This window comes from Leucopleurus acutus (assembly GCF_964270905.1).
Source record: "Leucopleurus acutus genome assembly, chromosome: 5".
NCBI lineage: Eukaryota > Metazoa > Chordata > Mammalia > Artiodactyla > Delphinidae > Leucopleurus > Leucopleurus acutus.
This window is the reverse complement of record NC_139147.1, coordinates 142,194,382-142,217,947: the sequence shown is the minus strand read 5'-3', so window position 1 is coordinate 142,217,947 and position 23,566 is coordinate 142,194,382. Positions and strand designations below refer to the sequence as shown.

Sequence of the window (23,566 nt, the reverse complement as noted above, 5' to 3'; positions counted from 1 at the left end):
TTCCTAGAATGCTTTCCTAACCTCTGCGACTTGCAACATGTTCCTGCACATCCCCAAAGGGAGAGGCATCCCTCAATCCGCCTCCACTGCTTTTGGGATAAAGTTCAAACTCCTGGGCAGGGCACAGAGGGCCTCTCCAGCCCTCTTTCCTGCTCCGGACCTTCCCTGTGCTTCCCCGTGTTAATCACTGGGGGAGGTGGGAGTCGGAGACGATTCCCACGCCCCGCCCCCTGTGCACGCCCCGCCCCCTGTGCACGCCCCGCCCCCTGTGATCCCCTTTCTTCGCCGTGAACAGGACCTGGGCACCTGATGGGATTGTCGCTCGCTTAACTACTTCACACAAGACTCCATTTTAGCAGAATGCAGAGAGAGATTCTGCTGCTGGCCTTGAAGAAGCGAACTGCTGTATTGTGGCCGCACGGCAGGGGAGGGCAGCGGGCCTATAGGAGGTGAGAGCGGCCCCCAGCTGGCAGGCAGGTAGGAAAATGCAAACCTCGGTTTTGCAACGCAAGGAACTGAATTGCACCAATAGCCAGTGCACTTGGAAGGGGACCCCAAGCCTCAGATGTTTGCAGCCCCAGGCAACACCTTGATTTCATCCTGATGAGATCTGAGTAGGGACCTGAGCTAACCTGACCCATGGATAATAAACTGTGTTGCTTTAAGCTACTCAACTGGTGGTAATTTGCTGTGCAGCAATAGAGAAATAATGCAGTTAGCCTTGTCACCTGTTTTCCTTAGGACAGGGGTATTCCATATGTCCCCATCCAGGGCTCCCATTGGGCGTCTCTAGACTTGTCATCCTCTTCTCAATGGGAGAAAACAATTTTTAAATTCTGAAATCATATGCTATATTTGGCCTTTGTCTCCTTGGATTATTTTTATTCATAAAACTATTACCAGCTTCATATTCTGTTTTTATATTCTATTAAATGAATGTAAGTGCAAATATTTTATTGAAAATTATTTTACATTCTTCAAAACTCAGCATATCAGAATACATAGCTGAAAGAGTAAACTCATCGTCAAATTTAGACTGGGTCTGGGAACAAGCGTGAATTAAGCTGTGGGAGAACGACAGTGGCTCCTGGGAGGGTAGTCACTAACGGTGGGCTATGAGAATCCCCCCCGTGGCCCTATCAAGGTGTTGTTTTATATCAATAATTTTAGTGAGGATATAGATGACATATTTATCAAAGTTGGGGTTGACATGAAGCCTAGAAACATAGCACATACTTTGAGTAACAGAATTAGGATCCAAAGAGATCCTTTCAGGTTGAAATGATGATGTTTATCTAACAAGATAAACTGTAGTTGAGTAGGTGTAAAAGCCTATAGTTAGATTTTAAAAATCTATCTAGAAACTAGGGATGGGGTGAGACAGACAGCATATGCAAAAATATTTAGATGAGTTGTTTACAAGTTGGCATAAATCAGTGGTACATTGGGGCACGTAATGGGGCCTGTCTGAATCATGAAGTTAATTTTAAAAACTCTATTAATTGAACTGCTGAGTACAGAAGAAGAAGAATAGTCCTCCGTTGCATATGTGGGTCATACCACTGCTGCAGGGTTGGGTAGTTCTGGACACCTCTTTATGGGGTCAGAGACAAACTGGAATTTCTCCAAGGGGCAGGAACCAGATGGGTGAGCAGACTTGACATCACGTACAATATTGTGGAATAATCTTCGCGTGGATCTTTTGCCTGTGGAAGAGAAGTTATCTAAGGATTAGAACTTCCTTTCCATGACTTTGGTGAATGGAAGTTACAAGGAAATAGATTTTTGCTTAAATTTAGGAAGTAATCACTAACATGTACGTAAGCCCCTACATACAAACCTTCAAGTTGTGAACTTTCAAAGATGCGAACGTGCATTCGCATGTCCCATCACGTAAGTTAGATCACGTGTCTGGTGTACGCTGTCACGTGCATGCATCCTCTACGAGTGGTTGTGCTTTTGTATGCTGTGCTGTACAGTGCTGTAGAGAGTACAATAGTACAGTACCTTTATTTTAAGCCCAGGCTGTCTGGAAGCAGCGTAAAAGCAGCGGTATAGAGCTGATTGCGTTAATAGGGTACCTAGGCTAACTTTGGTGGACTTACGAACAAATTGGACTTACGAACGCGCTCTCAGAACAGAACTCGTTCGTATGTAGGGGACTTACTGTACTTAATACCCAAATAGACTGGGCTTCCTTTGGAGGTTACTGAACCCACTTTCCCTGAGACGTACAAATAGCCACTGGGGTGGAGGGAAGCAGATCCGCGGAGTCTTTTGCGTGCATTGTCATCATGTGACAGTGATGGACCAAAAGACACCAACATACATACTTAAAGGCTAGAAAGCTTCATTAAAGGTAGAGTACAGAAACTTAGGTATATGGTTTTATACAGTCGGAGGTGACACAGCACGTTTCTAGGCAGAAGGTTGGCTCCTCCAGGCTGCCCAAATTCCCCATGAGAGGGCATCTGCCTGTGAATTAGGCCACCGATGTGGAATGCAGATTCTTCTAGGAGTGAGAAGCTGCCTGTAGCAGGTGCTGTTAGTGTGCCCCCAGGTCCCCTTCACAGGGCACACTGTTACTGTGCCCATCCTCCAGGGGCTGCCAGCTCCTCACATCTGCACCCTCCCCTGTAGCATTGCCCCTGGCTGATGACACCTGCCTCACCCAAAGAGGCCTGGGAGGTGGTGGCCCCCATTCCTGGGGGCAGCCCTTGGCCGATGCCTGGCTGACACAGAGCTGGGCCCGCGCAGTCCCCTGGTCTGTGTGCAGGACAGCCTCTGAGGAGCGATTCAGGCCGCAGAGCTCCTGGTGGGTCAGGCTGACTTGCCCTGACCCACATCTTCACTGCTTTTCCCTCTGCCCCATCACACCTCCCTCACTCCCTCAGATGTTCTCCTAAGAGCCCTGACCTGCACGGGAATTGTCCTCGGAGGCTCTGCTTCTAGGGGTGCTTATCCAAGACACCACCTTTGCCTTTCTTTGGATCATTTGTAACCTCTTGCCCCTCTGCACACAGGAGCTTCTGCCTTTTCATCTGCCCGTTTACCCGGTGCTAATAATTGGGCCAAGACATCACTTCCCCAAAGTTCCTATTCTGGGCGTGGGTGAAGAGAAGGTCATTTTGCCAAAAGCATCCCCAGCAGGCTCAGGCTTTGCAGCCTGAGGACCCTCCGGCAACCCTGGAAGAGATGCCCTCCGAGGGCCCGCCCCACTGCGACATCTCATCTCATTTTGTCCACTAAAGTGCTCTACATGCGTGAGCGTGCGCGCGCACACACACACACACACACACACACACACACCTTGTTTTGTTCCCTCTCTGAATGGCAGTGCGACCTGACTCTCTAATGCCCGTGAACAGATCAGAGGCTTCACACATCTGGCAATAGTGTTGCAGGGGTTATCAGCCGCCGTGTGTTTCTGCTCCTTTGTTCTTCTCTCCAGACATCCTTCCCGTGATGCGCTGATCACCGGCGTCTGGCGTGGCGTGTGGGTGAGGAGGAAAAGCTTGGTGTGAGGAAAGAGGCCTGGTGTGGGAGTCTAGACTGACGTGTGTGATTCCTGACTCTGGACTTAAGCTGACAGCCACGTGACCTTCCAGTCGGTTAGATTTTCTTGTCCCAGTGTCGTTGTATATGAAGTGAGGAAAATGTTCTCACGCACCTGCCTGACAGTAGACCAAGGGAGGTCGTGCATCTGAGGGCGTCGTGGGAACGTGTAGAGCCCACGACAGACATGAGTTATTCAGATGCTGTTTTAAAATGCAGTCCTGCTCGTGAAGAGCTTCCAAAGTAAGTAGGAGAGCTGAGGTATGAATGTAAATAAAAATGATTTAAGGTGGAGATGACGATCTGACCCCCGGGAGGGACAGAGTTCTGTAGGAGCTCAGAGGAGGGTTCAACCCATTTCCTGTTGAACATTTGTTCTTTGGGTCCAAAAGTATGTTCATCTTCTTGCCTGTATTTCCTTTCTGGCTTTGGCCATGTAGACAGCCGGGCCTTGCATAAATCCAGAGAAAGAACATAGATCTTTTTCCCCTTTTTATGCTTAATGGAGAAAAAGGGCCTGGTCCATATACACATATGATCGATGTAGGGACCGAATCATTTCTTTAGAATTCACCCTTTGCATTTAGATTTAAGGGTGTTCATTTTCCAGTGGATTTTACTACAACAGCCAGATGTGAGAATTGGAAATTTTTGATATGGATCTGTTTTTAGTATTGATTAACTGATTGTTTGATCATAATGTGAGCAGGTCCATGTTATTATAATTATGCTTACAGTGCCCAGAGCAGCTCAAAGAAGCTGGACAGAGAGTGCACTTGATCTTCCAGCTGCCCATCCTGCGAATAATGGATGCTCCAAGCTCGGAATGGCAACCTCAGAGAATCAATGCTCCAGGGTGGTGTCAGGTGCCTGGGCTGTGGAATGCTTTCCCGATAACTTGTATTCTTCTTATTTCTGACAGCCAGGCTCAGGGTGAAACTAAAACATACTAATTGCTCTCATTAATCTTCTAACTTACACAAGCAGATATAGTTTTAAAAACTCAGCAAAATAGAGATGAAGATATGTATTTTTGAGGAACCTGACCCGCGAGTTCTGACTCTGCCTTTCTTAGTCCAGCGATGGGTCCAGCCCGTGTTATTGACGCCACGTGTTCAGAAAGGTCGCCCTCCTGACCTGAAGGCCTGGGCGAAGCACCTCCAGGGGTGCCTGGCCTCCTCACCGCCCCACACCCCTGGGCCCACGGCGCTGGCCCTTCCTCTCTGTCACCCAGTCTCCTGCCATTCTTCTGCTGCTCTTTCCTCCCTTAGAAAAGCAGCAGCTCTTTGATGTCCTTTGCATATTCCTTATGATGAGAAAAGCACAGTCCCCCCATACTTACTCCCAGATACTAACATTGCCATTCCAATATCATTCCTTTCTCTTCCTTTTCATCAGGCAGGGATTCGGTTGTTTCCTGACTCACGTTGGGGTCAATCCAGTCCCCTTCTCAGTACATCAGGGTCATTTTTATTCTCTCCCCAGCCCTTGCTCTTAAGGGCATATTTTAATGATTATCCTGTGTATAAGCATTTATGTGGTTCTTTGATTTCTCTAGTCACTTAAGCTGTGATTAAATGAACTTACTTACGAAACAGAAATAGACTCACAGACATAGAAAAAACCTACGGTTACCAAAAGGGAAGGGGCGGAGGGATAAATTAGGATTTTAGCATTAACATATACACACTACTATGTATAAAACAAACAACAAAGACCTACTGTATAGCATAGGGAATTATATGCAATATCTTGTAATAACCTATGAGGGAAAAGAATCTGAAACAGAATATATATATATATATATATATTTATATATTTAACTTATATATATATAAAACTGAATCACTTTGCTGTACACCTGAAACTAACACAACATGGTAAATCCACTGTACTTCAATAAAAAGTTTTTTCCTACGCTTATGAAAGACAATTAATTAGACTGAGGCCTAGTGGTCTACTCTTTTTTTTTTTTTTTAACATCTTTGTTGGAGTATAATTGCGTTACAATGATGTGTTAGCTTCTGCTTTATAGCAAAGTGAATCAGTTATACATATACATATGTTCCCACATCTCTTCCCTCTTGCGTCTCCCTCCCTCCCACCCTCCCTATCCCACCCCTCTAGGTGGTCACAAAGCACCGAGCTGATCTCCCTGTGCTATGCGGCTGCTTCCCACGAGCTATTTTACGTTTGGTAGTATATATATGTCCATGCCACCCTCTCACTTTGTCACAGCTTACCCTTCCCCCTCCCCATATCCTCAAGTCCATTCTCTAGTAGGTCTGTGTCTTTATTCCTGTCTTACCCCTAGGCTCTTCATGACCTTTTTTTGTTTTTCCTTAGATTCCATATATATATGTTAGCATACGGTATTCGTTTTTCTCTTTCTGACTTACTGCGCTCTGTGTTACAGACTCTAGGTCCACCCACCTCACTGCAAATAACTCAATTTCGTTTCTTTTTATGTCTGAGTAATCTTCCATTGTATATATGTGCCACATCTTCTTTATCCATTCATCTGTCGATGGACACTTAGGTTGCTTCCACGTCCTGGCTGTTGTAAATAGAGGTCTACTCTTGCTAAGCAGGCTGGGGAGGCTGAGCAGACGGCCCGCGGAGCATCTGCGTGCGTGTGCACCGCTGCCGGCTTTGGTTTCATTGCTGGGTCCACGTGCTCACTGTTTCCCATCTTGCTTGTAAGCTGGGGACGGATTCGATGTTCGGTGTTTGAGTGGTTGTGGCTGGAGCTGGGCTCTGCACCTGGCATCCTGAGACTATGGGAAACCTCCGTCCCCGTGGCTCCTCGAGCGAACGTGGCGAGCTCGGATCTTGCACAAGGCTCCTGCTAAGCGTAGCGAATTACCGAGTTAGGGTGAGATGCGGCCTCCCCTCCCTCGCATGTGCGGAGGTCTCACTTGCTCTCGGCGGGGCGCTGGGCGACCCAGTCTGCCCTTAAGTTTGTGGACTCCTCGTGCCCTTGCCCCAGTGACCAGCGCCCTGCCCTGCTCATTGCTCTACATTTGCTCTCTCAGTGTCCCTCTGCTCACACATTTCCTGTCCCCTTTGCTTCGCTTGGCCTAAGTGGCTCTACTCTCTAGTGTTCTGAGTTTTTCTCCACGTCCCATCCATCCAGTGTCCTAGGTTTAGCGCCTGTGGTTTAAACTTTGCTCTCTCACTCTCCCCCCCCCCCCACCTCCCCCTTGTTTCCGATGACTGGCCAGTGATGTCGCCCTGCACCTATGAGCCAAGCTGGAAACCTCCAGGCCATTACGGACTTCTCCCCAACATCCAGGTGTTGCCAGTGAAGGTTGCTCCCATCCAGCACCTTCCCTGCATCCCCAGGCCAGAGCCCCTATCCCAGGCCTAGGCTACCCCAGCATCCTGGATCCCTCTACCCGATTTTTAGTTTTTATTTTCCAAAAACGCAACCTGAACACGCCCTGTCCCGTATGATAATTGAACTCTGCACGATAAAATTCAGAAGCCCAGGAGGGACCTAAGCCCCCTTTCCTGCTACTGTCTGCCCCTCCCCTCTGTATGCCAGACAAACAAACTTCTTACTATTTTTACAGGAGGCTTTTCTGCCTTTGCACTATCATTGTTTTTTTCTCCCCAACATATCCTCCTCATTTTCTCTAGCTAAGATCTGTTCTTCTTTCACAATGATTTTACGAAGTTTTCTGGATTTCCTCGGGTTGAAGTAATTGTTCTTCTGTGGGGCGGCTGAATATGGTCCATGTCTCTATCAAGACATCTAACCCAACACTGAGTTTAAAAAAAAAAAAAGAATTCTTTGCATTTGCAGAATAATTTATATATGGCAAAGCTTTCTCACAGACTTTCTCTCCATGGTGAGTTGGAAAAAGCAGAGATAGGAAAGAGAGGTTGTGTCCACGGCACTTTGGTGCCTGTTCTATTTTGGTCATTTTTGATGCACATGTCCTGTTATCTACACCTTTAGCAACAAGGAAAGTGTGTCAAACGTCCTGCCACTTCGGAGGATAAGAGCCTGGGCAGAGCACTTGGTGAGAATGGCCAGCCAACTCTGTTCTTGAAAGTGATAGCCTTGAATTAAAGACAGAAGGACCCAGGGGAAGTCTATATGGACTCTTAGAGCTAAGCTTTTTTTGCTAAGAACCTTCTTTGTAAAACATTGAATACCTTTTTAAGGATAAATTTAAGCTAGGAACTGCTCCACCTCTTTTCATCTTTTTGTTTGTTTGTTTGTTTGTTTTAATCATGGAATTAGGTCTGCCTGGTTAATCAGTGCCCAGAGCAAAGGTAACCTAGGGGCAGTTGGCACTAGATAATTCAGCCACTGGCTAGAGGTTCAACCAGAAGAGAGGGAGAGAGGGTGGACTCAGAAACCATTCATTGGGCTACCTAAAAGAGCATATAATCATTGAACTTTAGAGCTTGAAAGGATCTAGTCTCTACTTATGGCTGAGGAATGACCTGGAGAAGACAAGCACCTGTCAGGACCCGCACCATTAATGGCTGTGAATGCCTGACTCCCGCCCAGAACCCTTTCCCAGCCTCATTGATATACACAAAGGTATAAAAATGCCTTGTGAGGGCAGATAACTAAGGGCACGCTAATACAGTTGATTGTGAGACTGAACCTTCATTGGGGGGTAAATTAGGTGGATGACAACAGTAATAGAAGCCAAGAACTTCTTTTTAAATTAATTTTTATTGGAGTATAATTGCTTTACAATGTTGTGTTAGTTTCTGCTGTACAGCAAAGTGAATCAGCCATACATATACATACATCTTTTTCAGATTTCTTTCCCATTTAGGTCACCACAGACCACTGAGTAGAGTTCCCTATGGGATACAGTAGGTTCTCAGTTATCTATTTTATACATAGTAGTATATATATGTCAATCCCAGTCTCCCAATTCATGCCACCACCCCCTTCCCCCTTTGAGAAGCCAAGAACTTTTTACTGGGTTATCTCACTGGATCCTCACCAAAACCCTGTGAGAGGATGTATTCATTTCCTATTGCTGCAGTAACAAGTTACCACAAGTTAGTTACTTTAAGCGACACAGATGTATCAGTATGATCTTAGAGTTTGGAGGTCAGAATTCTGAAATGAGTTCCACAGCACTGAAGTCAAGGGGTCTGCACACCTGGTTCCTTCTGTAGGCTCTGTGGGGAGCACCAATTTCCTTGGCTGTTATAGCTTCTAGTGGCCACCTCTTTTCCTTGGCTTATGGCCCCTTCTGCCATCTTCAAAGGACATTATTCCAGTCTCTGCTTCCATCATCACCTCATCTTCTCCTCTGCCTCTGCTTCCTCCTGAAAGGAGTTCAAAGGTTCTAAGAACCTTTGAAAGGAGTTCAAAGGTTCTAAGAACCTTTGTGATTATACTGGGCCTTTGTGGTTATACTGGGCCTATCAGCTAATCCAGGATGATTTCCTCATCATGAAATCCTTCACCTAATCCCATTTACAAAAATATGGTACCATAATCACAGGTCCCAGGGACTAGAATGTGGACATATTGGGAGGGGGGCATCGTGCAGAGAGGTACTTTTCTATAGCTGAGGAAACCGAGGCTCAAAGAGATTAAGTAACTTCCACAGAGTTAGATGGTTCCTAAGGACCACAGTCATTCATTCTTTACCACTGTCTCTGGAACTGAATTACAAGGAGGAAAAAATAAATGATATACTTAAGCTCAAGGTACATATGATCTAGTATTATTAGATTTTTAGACCAAAAAAAAACTATACTAAGCCTGTGGTCTGCATTATAAAATATAATCCATTATAAGGAAAAAGGTTCTAAGCTTTGTTTTTCTTTTAAAGGATAACATTCTGTAACAGCTCTAGGTAATTCTTGAACTATAATAGGCCGTCCTCCAGTTACTCATCCTGCTAGCTGCTGTGAGCTGGTATTTTAATTTTCAAAGCTTCAGTCAGCTTCAATATATTTCTACCCATTAGTAGTAGGTGGCCACTCTGTATGCAGAATAAAGCTAAAAATGTTTAAACTTGACAGCATTTCTTTTTCAGTTTTGAGGTCATCTACCTCATTTTTCCGAATCTCTCTCTTCTCACAGTTGAGTGGCTCAAGTTCAGATCTAGTTAGCTGTTCATCTGCAATGGATTTTCGACATCCTCCTGTCTACATTAGCTTCCCCTAGAAACTCCCCAGTTTGTCAAATACTTCTCACAAAATATGGTTCCTAGGATTGAAGATGATATGCAGCTGTAGTTTAATCATACTGAGTACAGCTGAGATGTTCTTTTCCCTTAATTGGAAAGTGTACCTCTGTCATATTGCCTTATTGACATAGAATAAATGGAAAGTTGGACAGACCAGCCCATTTCCAGAAAGACAGAAAGAAACCATTTTAAGCTGCAGCTTGACTGATAACCCACTTGATATCCAGAGAAAGAAGCAAAACTTTCCTTTACACCTTGATCACTTGTAAGTGCTACGTGGTCAGCTTTTTTTTTTTTTTTTTGCGGTACGCGGGCCTCTCACCGCTGTGGCCTCTCCCGTTGCGGAGCACAGGCTCCGGACGCGCAGGCTCGGCGGCCATGGCTCACGGGCCCAGCCGCTCCGAGGCATGTGGGATCTTCCCGGACCGGGGCACGAACCCGTGTCCCCTGCATTGGCAGGCGGACTCCCAACCTCTGCGCCAGCAGGGAAGCCCATGTGGTCAGCTTTGATGGGGTTAAGAAGGCCTGCTTTGCTTGGGGGGGGGTGTGTGTGTGTGTCCTTTCCTTAATTTATTTTAGTTATAAATATTTACATCTTACTATACACACACACACACACAGGCTATGAAACTTAATAATGAAATACATCTCCCATGAAATTATTGCCCAATTTAGGAAGTAGGACATTGCAATATAGTTGATATTGAATATATACAATGTTCCTTGTTCATCCTATCTCCTATCTCCCTCCACTGAGATATAGTTATAAATTCTATGTTTATCATAAGGAATTTTTAAAAGTTTTATTATGTGTGTATATCTCCCCTAAATAATAAATATTTTAAAATTTTGCTTGTCTATGGGCTTTATAAAAATAGTAGCATGCCATATATAATTTCCCGTAACTTGCTTTTTCATTCACAGTTGTATTTCTAAGCTCTACCTATTATGTAAGGCTAGAACTTGCTCATTTACCCTTGCTGCGTAATATTCTGTTGTGTGAACATATCACTTTATTTGTTTTTCTATGGATGGACTCTTGGGTTATTTCCTGTTGAAGGAGTTTATTTCCAGTGATTTGCTATTACAAACAATGCTGCTGTGAATTTTCTTGAACAGGTCTCTTGGTGCACGTGAGTAAGGGTTTCTCTAGGGATAGAATTGCTGGGTCAGAAGGTAAATGCATTCTTTACTAATTCAAAATTATTTTTTAAAGAAGTTGAACCTATTGACACTCCCTCCAGCACTGTGGTAGAGTTCTTTTTTTTTACATCTTTATTGGAGTATAATTGCTTGACAATGGTGTGTTAGTTTCTGCTTTATAACAAAGTGAATCAGCTATACATATACATATGTTCCCATATCTCTTCCCTCTTGCATCTCCCTCCCTCCCACCCTCCCTATCCCACCCCTCCAGGCAGTCACAAAGCACCGAGCTGATCTCCCTGTACTATGCAGCTGCTTCCCAATAGCTATCTACCTTACGTTTGGTAGTGTATATATGTCCATGCCTCTCTCTCGCTTTGTCACAGCTCACCCTTCCCCCTCCCCATATCCTCAAGTCCCCATATCCTCAAGTCCCCCCTCCCCATATCCTCAAGTCCCCATATCCTCAACTCCCCATATCCTCAAGATCTGTGTCTTTATTGCTGTCTTACCCCTAGGTTCTTCATGACATTTTTTTTCTTAAATTCCATATATATGTGTTAGCATACGCTATTTGTCTTTCTCTTTCTGACTTACTTCACTCTGTATGACAGACTCTAGGTCTATCCACCTCATTACAAATAGCTCAATTTCGTTTTTTTTATGGATGAGTAATATTGTATATATGTGCCACATCTTCTTTACCCATTCATCCAATGTTGGACACTTAGGAGGTTTCCATCTCTGGGCTATTGTAAATAGAGCTGCAATGGACATTTTGGTACATGACTCTTTTTGAATTATGGTTTTCTCAGGGTATATGCCCAGTAGTGGGATTGCTGGGTCATATGGTAGTTCTATTTGTAGTTTTTTAAGGAACCTCCATACTGTTCTCCACAGTGACTGTATCAATTTACATTCCCACCAACAGTGCAAGAGGGTTCCCTTTTCTCCACACCCTCTCCAGCATTTATTGTTTCTAGATTTTTTGATGATGGCCATTCTGACTGGTGTGAGATGATATCTCATTGTAGTTTTAATTTGCATTTCTCTAATGATTAGTGATGTTGAGCATTCTTTCATGTGTTTGTTGGCAGTCTGTATATCTTCTTTGGAGAAATGTCTATTTAGATCTTCTGCCCATTTTTGGATTGGTTTGTTTTTTTTTTTTGTTATTGAGCTGCATGAGCTGCTTATAAAGTTTGGAGATTAATCCTTTGTCAGTTGCTTCATTTACAAATATTTTCTCCCATTCTGAGGGTTGTCTTTTGGTCTTATTTATGGTTTCCTTTGCTGTGTAAAAGCTTTGAAGTTTCATTAGGTCCCATTTGTTTATTTTTGTTTTTATTTCCATTTCTCTAGGAGGTGGGTCACAAAGGATCTTGCTGTGATTTATGTCATAGAGTGTTCTGCCTATGTTTTCCTCTAAGAGTTTGATAGTGTCTGGCCTTACATTTAGGTCTTTAATCCATTTTGAGCTTATTTTTGTGTATGGTGTTAGAGGGTGATCTACTCTCATACTTTTATATGTACCTGCCCAGTTTTCCCAGCACCACTTATTAAAGAGGCTGTCCTTTCTCCACTGTACATTCCTGCCTCCTTTATCAAAGATAAGGTGACCATATGTGCATGGGTTTATCTCTGGGCTTTCTATCCTGTTCCATTGATCTATCTTTCTGTTTTTGTGCCAGTACCATACTGTCTTGATAACTGTACCTTTGTAGTATAGTCTGAAGTCAGGGTGCCTGATTCCTCCAGCTCCGTTTTTCGTTCTCAAGATTGCCTTGGCTATTTGGGGTCTTTTGTGTTTTCATACAAACTGTGAAATGTTTTGTTCTAGTTCTGTGAAAAATGCCAGTGTTAGTTTGATAGGGATTGCACTGAATCTGTAGATTGCTTTGTGTAGTAGAGTCATTTTCACAATGTTGATTCTTTCAATCCAAGAACATGGTATATCTCTCCATCTATTTGTATCATCTTTAATTTCTTTCATCAGTGTCTTATAATTTTCTGCATACAGGTCTTTTGTCTCCTTAGGTAGGTTTATTCCTAGATATTTTATTCTGTTTGTTGCAATGGTAAATGGGAGTGTTTTCTTAATTTCACTTTCAGATTTTTCATCATTAGTGTATAGGAATGCCAGAGATTTCTGTGAATCAATTTTGTATCCTGCTACTTTACCAAATTCATTGATTAGCTCTAAGTTTTCTGGTAGCATCTTTAGGATTCTCTATGTATAGTATCATGTCATCTGTGAACAGTGACAGCTTTACTTCTTCTTTTCTGATTTGGATTCCTTTACTTTCCTTTTCTTCTCTGATTGCTGTGGCTAAAACTTCCAAAAATATGTTGAATAAGAGTGGTGAGAGTGGGCAACCTTGTCTTGTTCCTGATCTTAGTGGAAATGCTTTCAGTTTTTCACCATTGAGGATGATGTTGCTTGTGGGTTTGTCATATATGGCCTTTATTATGTTGAGGAAAGCTCCCTCTATGCCTGTTTTCTGCAGGGTTTTTATGATAAATGGGTGTTGAATTTTGTCGAAACCTTTCTCTGCATCTATTGAGATGATCATATGGTTTTTCTCCTTCAATTTGTTAATATGGTGTATCACATTGATTGTTTTGCATATATTGAAGAATCCTTGCATTCCTGGAATAAACCCCACTTGATCATGGTGTATGATCCTTTTAATGTGCTGTTGGATTCTGTTTGCTAGTATTTGTTGAGGATTTTTGCATCTACGTTCATCAGTGATATTGGCCTATAGTTTTCTTTCTTCGTGACATCCTTGTCTGGTTCTGGTATCAAGGTGATGGTGGCCTCATAGAATGAGTTTGGGAGTGTTCCTCCCTGTGCTATATTTTGGAAGAGTTTGAGAAGGATAGGTGTTAGCTCTTCTCTAAATGTTTGATAGAATTCGCCTGTGAAGCCATCTGGTCCTGGGCTTTTGTTTGTTGGAAGATTTTTAATCACAGTTTCAATTTCAGTGCTTGTGATTGGTCTGTTCATATTTTCTATTTCTTCCTGATTCAGTCTTGGCAGGTTGTGCATTTCTAAGAATTTGTCCATTTCTTCCAGTTTGTCCATTTTATTGGCATAGAGTTGCTTGTAGTAATCTCTCATGATCCTTTGTATTTCTGCAGTGTCAGTTGTTACTTCTCCTTTCTCATTTCTAATTCTATTGATTTGAGTCGTCTTCCTTTTTTTCTTGATGAGTCTGGCTAATGGTTTATCAATTTTGTTTATCTTCTCAAAGAACCAGCTTTTAGTTTTATTGATCTTTGCTATCGTTTCCTTCATTTCTTTTTCATTTATTTCTGATCTAATTTTTATGATTTCTTTCCTTCTGCTAACTTTGGGGCTATTTTGTTCTTCTTCCTCTAATTGCTTTAGGTGCAAGGTTAGGTTGTTTATTCGAGATGTTTCCTGTTTCTTAAGGTAGGATTGTATTGCTATAAATTCCCTCTTAGAACTGCTTTTGCTGCATCCTGTAGATTTTGGGTTGTCGTGTCTCCATTGTCATTTGTTTCTAGGTATTTTTTTATTTCCTCTTTGATTTCTTCAGTGATCACTTCATTATTAAGTAGTGTATTGTTTAGCCTCCATATGTTTGTATTTTTTACAGATCTTTTCCTGTAATTGATATCTAGTCTCATAGCATTGTGGTTGGAAAAGATAATTGAAACAATTTCAATTTTCTTAAATTTACCAAGGCTTGACTTGTGACCCAAGATATGATCTATCCTGGAGAATGTTCCATGAGCACTTGAGAAAAATGTGTATTCTGTTGTTTTTGGATGGAATGTCCTATAAATATCAATTAAGTCCATCTTGTTTAATGTATCATTTAAAGCTTGTGTTTCCTTATTTATTTTCATTTTGGATGATCTGTCCATTGGTGAAAGTGGGGTGTTAAAGTCCCCTACTATGAATGTGTTACTGTCGATTTCCCCTTTTATGGCTGTTAGTATTTGCCTTATGTATTGAGGTGCTCCTATGTTGGGTGCATAAATATTTACAATTGTTATATCTTCTTCTTGGATCAATCCCTTGATCATTATGTAGTGTCCTTGTCTCTTGTAAGAGTCTTTATTTTAAAGTCTATTTTGTCTGATATGAGAATTGCTACTCCAGCTTTCTTTTGATTTCCATTTGCATGAAATATCTTTTTCAATCCCCTTACTTTCAGTCTGTATGTGTCCCTAGTCTGAAGTGGGTCTCTTGTAGACAGCAAATATATGGGTCTTGTTTTTGTATCCATTCAGCCAATCTGTGTCTTTTGGTGGGAGCATTTCATCCATTTATATTTAAGGTAATTATCGATATGTATGTTCCTATTCCCATTTTCTTAATTGTTTTGGGTTTGTTATTGTAGGTCTTTTCCTTCTCTTGTGCTTCTTGCCTAGAGAAGTTCCTTTAGCAGTTGTTGTAAAGCTGGTTTGGTGGTGCTGAACTCTCTCAGCTTTTGCTTGTCTGTAAAGGTTTTAATTTCTCCATCAAATCTGAATGAGATCCTTGCTGGGTAGAGTAATCTTGGTTGCAGGTTTTTGTCCTTCATCACTTTCAATATGTCCTGCCAGTCCCTTCTGTCTTGCAGAGTTTCTGCTGAAAGATCAGCTGTTAACCTTATGGGGATTCCCTTGTGTGTTATTTGTTGTTTTTCCCTTGCTGCTTTTAAGATAGTTTCTTTGTATTTAATTTTTCATAGTTTGATTAATATGTGTCTTGGCGTATTTCTCCTTGGGACTATCCTGTATGGGACTCTCTGTTCTTCCTGGATTGATTATCTATTTCCTTTCCCATATTAGGGAAGTTTTCAACTATAATCTCTTCAAATATCTTCTCAGTTCCTTTCTTTTTCTCTTCTTCTTCTGGAACCCCTATAATTCGAATGTTGGTGCGTTTAATGTTGTCCCAGAGGTCTCTGAGACTGTCCTCAGTTCCTTTAATTCTTTTTTCTTTATTCTGCTCTGCAGTAGTTATTTCCACTATTTTATCTTCCAGGTCACTTATCCGTTCTTCTGCCTCAGTTATTCTGCTATTGATCCCATCTAGAGTATTTTAAATTTCATTTATTGTGTTGTTCATCGTTGTTTGTTTCATCTTTAGTTCTTCTAGGTCCTTGTTAAATGTTTCTTGCATTTTGTCTATTCTATTTCCACGATTTTGGATCATGTTTACTATCATTATTCTGAATTCTTTTTTAGGTAGACTGCCTATTTCTTCTTCATTTGTTAGGTCTGGTGGGTTTTTATCTTGCTTCTTCATTTGCTGTGTGTTTTTCTGCCTTCTCATTTTGCTTATCTTACTGTGTTTGGGGTCTCCTTTTTTCAGGCTGCAGGCTCGTAGTTCCCGTTGTTTTTGGTGTGTGTCCCAAGTGGCTAAGGTTGGTTCAGTGGGTTGTGTAGGCTTCCTGGTGGAGGGGACTAGTGCCTGTGTTCTGGTGGATTAGGCTGGATCTTATCTTTCTGGTGGGCAGGTCCACGTGTGGTGGTGTGTTTTGGGGTGTCTGTGGACTTATTATGATTTTAGGTAGTCTCTCTGCTAATGGGTGGTGTTGTGTTCCTGTCTTGCTAATTGTTTGGCATAGGATGTCCAGCTCTGTAGCTTGGTGGTCGTTGAGTGAAGCTGGGTGCTGGTGTTGAGATGGAGATCTCTGGGAGATTTTCACCGTTTGATATTTCTTGGAGCTCGGAGGTTTCTTGTGGACCAGTGTCCTGAAGTTGGCTCTCCCACCTCATAGGCACAGCACTAACTCCTGGCTGCAGCCCAAGAGCCTTTCATCCACATGGCTCAGAATAAAAGGGAGAAAATGTAGAAAGAAAGAATTAGTAGAAGTAGAAAGAAAGAAAGAAAAGAGGGAGGAAGGAAGGAGGGAGGGAAGGAAGAAAAAAGAAAGAAAGAAGATAAAGTAAAATAAAATAAAGATAAAATATAATAAATTTATTAAAATAAAAAATAATTAAGAAAAAATATTAAAAATACAAAAAAAAAAATGGACGGATAGAACCCTAGAACAAATGGTGTAAGCAAAGCTATATAGCATAAATCTTGCTCTCAAAGTCCACCTCCTCAATTTGGGATGATTCCTTTTGGATACATGTATTCCGCAGGTGCAGGTACATAAAGTTGATTGTGGAGCTTTAATCCGCTGCTCCTGGGGCTGCTGGGAGGGATTTCCCTTTCTCTTCTTTGTTCTCACAGATCCCAGGGTCTCAGCTTTGGATTTGGCCCCGCCTCTGCCTGTAGGTCACCGGAGGGCGTCTGTTCTTCGCTCAGACAGGACTGGGTTAACGGAGCCGCTGATTCGGTGCCTCTGGCTCACTCAGGCCGGGGGCGGGGTGGGGGGGGGGAGGGGCACGCAGTGCGGGGCGGGCCTGCGGCGCTGCCGGCGTGACGTTGCACCAGCCTGAGGCGCGCCGTGCGTTCTCCTGAGGAAGTTGTCCCTGGATGCCGGGACCCTGGCAGTGGCGGGCTGCACAGGCTCCCGGAAGGGGGTGTGGATAGTGACCTGTGCTCGGACACAGGCCCCTTGGTGGCGGCGGCAGCAGCCTTAGCGTCTCATGCCCGTCTCTGGCGTCCGCGCTGTTAGCCGCGGGTTGCGCCCGTCTCTGGAGCTCCTTTAAGCAGCGCTCTTAATCCCCTCTCCTCGCGCACCAGGAAACAATGAGGGAAGAAAAAGTCTCTTGCCTCTTCGGCAGCTCCAGACTTTTCCCCGGACTCCCTCCCGGCTAGCCGTGGCGCACTAACCCCCTGCAGGCTGTGTTCACGCCGCCAACCCCAGTCCTCTCCCTGCGCTCCGACCGAAGCCTGAGCCTCAGCTCCCAGACCCGCCCGCCCCGGCGGGTGAGCAGACAAGCCTCTCGGCTGGTGAGTGCCGGTCGGCCCTGATCCTCTGCGCTGGAATCTCTTTGCTTTGCCCTCCGCACCCCTGTTGCTGTGCTCTCCTCCGCGGCTCCCAAGCTTTCCCCCTCCGCCTCCCGCAGTCTCCGCCCGCGAAGGGGCTTCCTAGTGTGTGGACACTTTTCCTCCTTCACGGCTCCCTCCCAGAGGTGCAGGTCCCGTCCCTATCCTTTTGTCTCTGTTTATTCTTTTTCCTTTTGCCTTACCTAGGTACGTGGGGGGGGGGGGGGTTCTTGCCTTTTGGGAGGTCTGAGGTCTCCTGCCAGCGTTCAGTAGGTGTTCTGTAGGAGTTGTTCCACGTGTAGATGTATTTCTGGTGTATCTGTGGGGGGGGAAGGTGATCTCCGCGTCTTACTCTTCCGCCATCTTCCCGGAAGCCCCTGTGGTAGAGTTCTTGTTGCTGCACATCCTTGATAACATTTGGTAATGTCAGCCTCTTAAATTTAACCCATCTAAAATGTATTTTATTGTGGTCTGAAAAAGCATTGCCTTGATTTCTAATGAGGTTGAATGTCTTTTCATACTTATTTACCATCGATGTTTCCTTTTTTGTGAATTGCTGCTCATATCAACCCCCTATTTCTTAGTTCATAGGGTTGTGTGTGTGTGTGTGTGTGTATGTGTGTGTACCGTGGCCAGATTTATCAGTCTGTTCTTTTATGCCTAGTAATTTTTGAATTTTGCTTAAGAAATCCTTCCATCCCTATTTTATATTTTTTCTAAATGTTTTAAAATTTTACCTTTATATTTAAGTCTACAATGCATCTGGAGTGGATTTTTCTGTTCTATTGCATGAGATAGGGATCCAATTTCATTTTTCTCATTTGAAAAACAGTTATACTAGCATAATTTCCCGTCTTGGTCTTCAGTGCCAAGGCTTTCATAAATTAAAATTTCGATTATGTGAGACTGCTTTTGGTCTTTCTATTCTATTTCGTTGGACCATCTGTTTCTGTGTGAGCACCTCAGGTTTGCTTTCCTTTTCCTCTTTTGTTTTCCATTCTTCTGCCCTGCTCTAAGGATCCTGGATCTTTCATTCCATAATTCACTTATATCCAAGGTCAGCCAGTTTATTAGGAGCATCCTGATAGATTCCATAGTGTATCAATAGCAGAACAAACAGGGCTATCTCTTGCTTATGGTGATATCCTCTCATAGCACATGCCAGTATGTTATAAAGTCCCCATCGCCACCAGGGTGACCATGGCAAACAGGAGTGAGGGGGGCAAGGAATATGTTCTGTCACTCTTTTCTCTAAGATTTCACTACAATTTCTTTTTCATATGTGCCACCATATCACTCTGTTGACTCAGTTTTTTTCTTCTAAACAGCTGTCATTCAGGTCTCCCTCAACTCTGCACCCTGTACTTCCTAATTATGTTTTCTAATAAATGCAGTACTTTATATTTTCCTCTCCAAATTTTATCCAATTCATTTTATCAGATCATTTTATATACATGATTATATTATTTCAAGTATTCACAACCATTCAGTGATGATAATCCTCTCTATCTGCATCCACATCGATACAGTTTTTGACAGGAGAAGGCTCAATAGCTCAATTGACGTTGATTAATTAATTCTCAGCTGTTCAACTCATCTATTCATTCTTTGTCATTTAGGTCACATCCTACTATCTTACCCCAGGATACCTTACAAGACTTTGTCAAGCATCTTGCTGAAATAGGTATGTGATGCCACTGGTATACCTTGATGCAAATGCACATAAAATATAATTTAACATATTTGTTTTATCATATTGTCAAATAGCACATATCATATATTTGTTTATGTCTCCTCCCCAACCCATTGCTACTCTTTATTGGTTACCTTATTTCACTTTCTTTCAATAATATTCATAAACCATGTATTTAAGTATAACTTCTAGAATTACAGGTGTTACCGGTATGATATTGTTTCCCACACCCACTTTTCTCCCCCCACTGCCCTCAGGTCCCGCTTTTGATAATCAAGACAAAATTTACTTTTCTCATCTACAACAATGAGAAAAACTTTTTGTTGGTTGCTTGTTTCTCTCCATTACTTCTGAAGATCTAATGCACCTGAGCCTAGAGACTTAAACACAATTAGGTACTCACTTTCCATCTTCTCATTTTTTCAGTCTACTACTAAAATTAACCATTTCAGGTCTCTTCTTTACAGTTTGAGGGTCGTTCTTCCGATAAACATGACAAAAGCCACAGGGAGAAGGACCGTTTTCCTTCCCCTTTGTCATATGCTACATTGCACCATCTGGCTCAAGCCAGGAGTCTAGCCCTTCCTATTCTTCTTGCCCTGAACATAACCAAAATGCATTTTTACTTACTCAGCATTTTCTTTGCAAGCTTCAGCTCATCCTTTACTCCAGCTTTATTGATTTTATTCTGACATGTGACCATGCTGCTGACAACCAAATTGTGCTAGGGAAGGTGAAAGAAAGCTTGTCAAGACTTAGTGAAGCTGAACCTTAAACAAACACCAATCTTGCTGGTTACACTGATAATTAATCCTGCTGAGAGCATATTCCCAAAAGAGAATTGGAGGCTAAGAGATGGGTTTGATCACATGAGATAGAGACACCCATCAACTCTATGCCTGATGCTGCTACCGTATGGCAAAGAACATTCTTTACAATATCTGAAGGATGTCTCTGAAATAACATCTGTGCCTAAGAATAGCAATACTGTCCATTGCGTTGATTTTCAGTAGCCGATGCCAGACACATAGTAGTACTCAATAGAAATTTGTTTATTGACAAAATGAGAACAATAAATATTGGAGGAGAGGAAAAAGGATTATTTCCTTCAAGTCACATGAGGGACTAAAGTTGAGAATATGGATTTAATTGTTTATACTGTCTTTGGACTGATTCGACATTTTTCACTTTAAGATTCTGGCCACTTTGATCCACAGGGAAACGTTAGTGGTGAAAATACAGAATCTGCTTCTTGGAAAATGCATTGCTTAGACAGATTAAAGACACATAAGCTAGAGAAAGTATGCAAATCTTCCTTGTTTGAATGGAAGGGAAAGGAGGCAATGGAAGGAATTAGTGGAAATTTTCAAATCTTAGTCTCTTTCTGATATTTTTGATAAAAGCCGCTGGGAGTGAGTCAAGAAGGAAGACTAACAAGTTCATCCACCAAAAAACAACTGCTATTTTCTCTTGAATATTAGTAATTAAAACTGTTTTAATACTCTCAGTTATTCTCGGTTAAGTTTGCAGAAAAATGTGTATGTGTGTGTGTGTATAGGTGAAAAGAGAGAAAGAATCATTTTTCTTTCCCTAGGGTTCAATAGTTTAATATATAATGTAATCCAGGGCTTTGCAGAAATGAGCTTGTTTAACAACTCCTGGTACTGCGTGTAGTAATCTCTAAGTTTGCTCAAGTCCTTTTGGAAATAGGCATGGCGGAAATGATAGATTACTAATCAGTTCCCTGTGTATTTGTATTGATTCTATAGCTCACTGTTCACACTTGCTTAAACATTCATTCAAACTGAGACCCTTTTTTGGTTAAAAAAAAAAGTACGCAGTGATATGAACTGTGTTAACTGGTGACTAGCTGGAAGGGAGAGGTTTTCCTCAGCCACAGATCCAACTTCAGTTCAGGGTTTGCTATTTTTAATCACAGAACTTTGAAACTTAATTCAGTTAAAGAGGGAGGAAGTTGTCAGGGGAGGGTAGCTAAAAGTTCATGCTAAATTTACTTAGAACCAGATTGCGTTCATTAATATTTATACGTCTCTGGTTGGGAAGGGCGATTACGCTCCTTTAAAAACACTGGGTATTCATTATCCGCGTATCGCGTGGCCTTCTGATCAGGGAAGGTGGGTTTTCATTGTGCGATCAGTGGAGATACAGATGGAAACCATCTGGCGCCTCATCCCTTGTCTGTCAAAGCCTCGTCTTGTCTCTCACATGTCAACGATGAATGGAAGGATTTCAATCTCGAGCTGAACAATGCAGCTCGAATCCCTCAGCTAGCCAAGGGGTTCTTGGCAAGCGTTGATGGGCTTCATATTTTAAAGAAACCAGCAATCATTTTAATTCATTAGTTGAGGCCTGTTGTTCCAGGCAGTGTTTTTGATTTGTATTTGGGCACTGGCTTTGTTTTTGACTCGCAAGCGTATTCCATATGGGCATATTTTCTTTTACACAGTGCAACTCGTGGGGACAAAAGTGGGAGTTGTATCAGATAAAATGACCAAAATGCTGAGAGTTCTTTTAATCATCTTCTGTATTGATTATGATTCGTATTAAGAGTTACCAAAATTTTCCTTGTTAGCTAAGAGCATAAATCAGAGAACACAGAATTTAATTAACCTAACTATAGGCAATACGTCTAAAAATCCATGCATTTCCTATCTCAGTTCCTTTGAGGTAAGGAAACTTGGTGCAGAGCTGTCTTAGAGCACCTTGGGTCCACACTCTAGTGGCTGGCTGGCTGGCTGCCTGTGGAGGTGACTTCCGGGATGGAAGCAAAGGAACCAACCCACATGGTTAGCTTTGACAGTCATACTCTAGCTAATAAAGAACAGGTTGGTTTTGCTGCATTCCACATTGAGAAGAAAGAGGTGAATCACCAAAAAGCAAGTTGATGTCAGAGCCCTATTCAGAAACTCATTTCCAGGGTACATCCTGGGGTTGGTAGAGATTCAGCTCAGCTCTTTACACCTGCCAAGACTGTGGTGGCCATTACAGCAGTTATAAGCCCACCACTGACATGAGTGTGGAGAGTGGACATAGGTATACATATAACTGATTCACTTTGCGGTACAGCAGAAACTATCACAACATTGTAAAGCAACTATACTCCAATTTAAAAAAAAATTCATAAGCTTGAAAAAAAAGATTGTGCATTGCACTGTATGTAAATTTTACCTTAAAATAAATAAAGAGTTCATAATATGCAAGAAGAAAAAAAAGAGAGAACACATAACAGGCAAATTCTTTTATTTATTGTAATGATTGTTGTGTTGATACATAGTGCTTATTACCTGCCAGGTACTGTTCTACGATGCTATATAGACTTTCATTCATGTAATCCTTGCAGCCACTCCAATAGGTAAATTCTATTATTATCCTCATTTTACGGATGAGGAAACTGAAGCCCGAAGAGATTAAGAACTTGCCCAAACTCCATAGCTTTTAAATGGCAGCATAGGGATTCAAATCCAGATAGCCAGTCTCTGAAATCTGTGTGCATATCCTGCAAATTGTCTCTCACAGTCACCATTGGAGGTAGAGGTCATTCTTGTTATTTCTGTTTCAAAGATGAGGAAACTAAAGCACGTCCTTAGTCTAGGACGTATAAATTGTAGCTGTGGAGCCAGGACTCAGACTTTCTGAATCCCATTCTCTTTATACGATGGAAAATTCAGAACAGTCACTATGAGGCACCACAATAAACTCAGTCATTAGAGAAGTACTGTATTTGTTCAGGGTAATACAGTCCTAGGAAAAGGAAATATACTGATTCTTTACAGATTTACAATAATGTAATTCAACCAAATGATTATAGTTTATTTTCGACGAACATGGAATTGAAATTAACTCATTCTGATGCTACTCAATTGAGTGTTTACTGTATTTTTCTTGCCTCCAAATGTTGGTGAACGTAATCCTTAGTACGTAAAAAGCTTTTTCAGGGCTTCCCTGGTGGCGCAGTGGTTGAGTCCGCCTGCCGATGCAGGGGACGCGGGTTCGTGCCCCGGTCCGGGAAGATCCCACATGCCACGGAGCGGCTGGGCCCGTGAGCCATGGCCGCTGAGCCTGCGC

The 23,566-nt window shown here is 42.5% G+C and overlaps 1 protein-coding gene across 14 annotated transcripts in view; it reads left to right on the top strand.

Moving 5' to 3' along the window:
* The window catches only part of THRB (thyroid hormone receptor beta), a 393,807-nt gene that overhangs the window by 56,409 nt on the left and 313,832 nt on the right, over positions 1 to 23,566 (top strand). For 7 of the 14 annotated variants that reach the window (XM_082840498.1, XM_082840499.1, XM_082840497.1 and 4 more), the window contains exon 2: positions 19,407 to 19,471. The exons of the other annotated variants lie outside the window; for them this stretch is intronic. The gene's annotated coding sequence lies outside the window, so the exon portion shown is untranslated. The remainder of the gene's footprint in view (positions 1 to 19,406; positions 19,472 to 23,566) is intronic. 14 annotated transcript variants of the gene reach the window in all.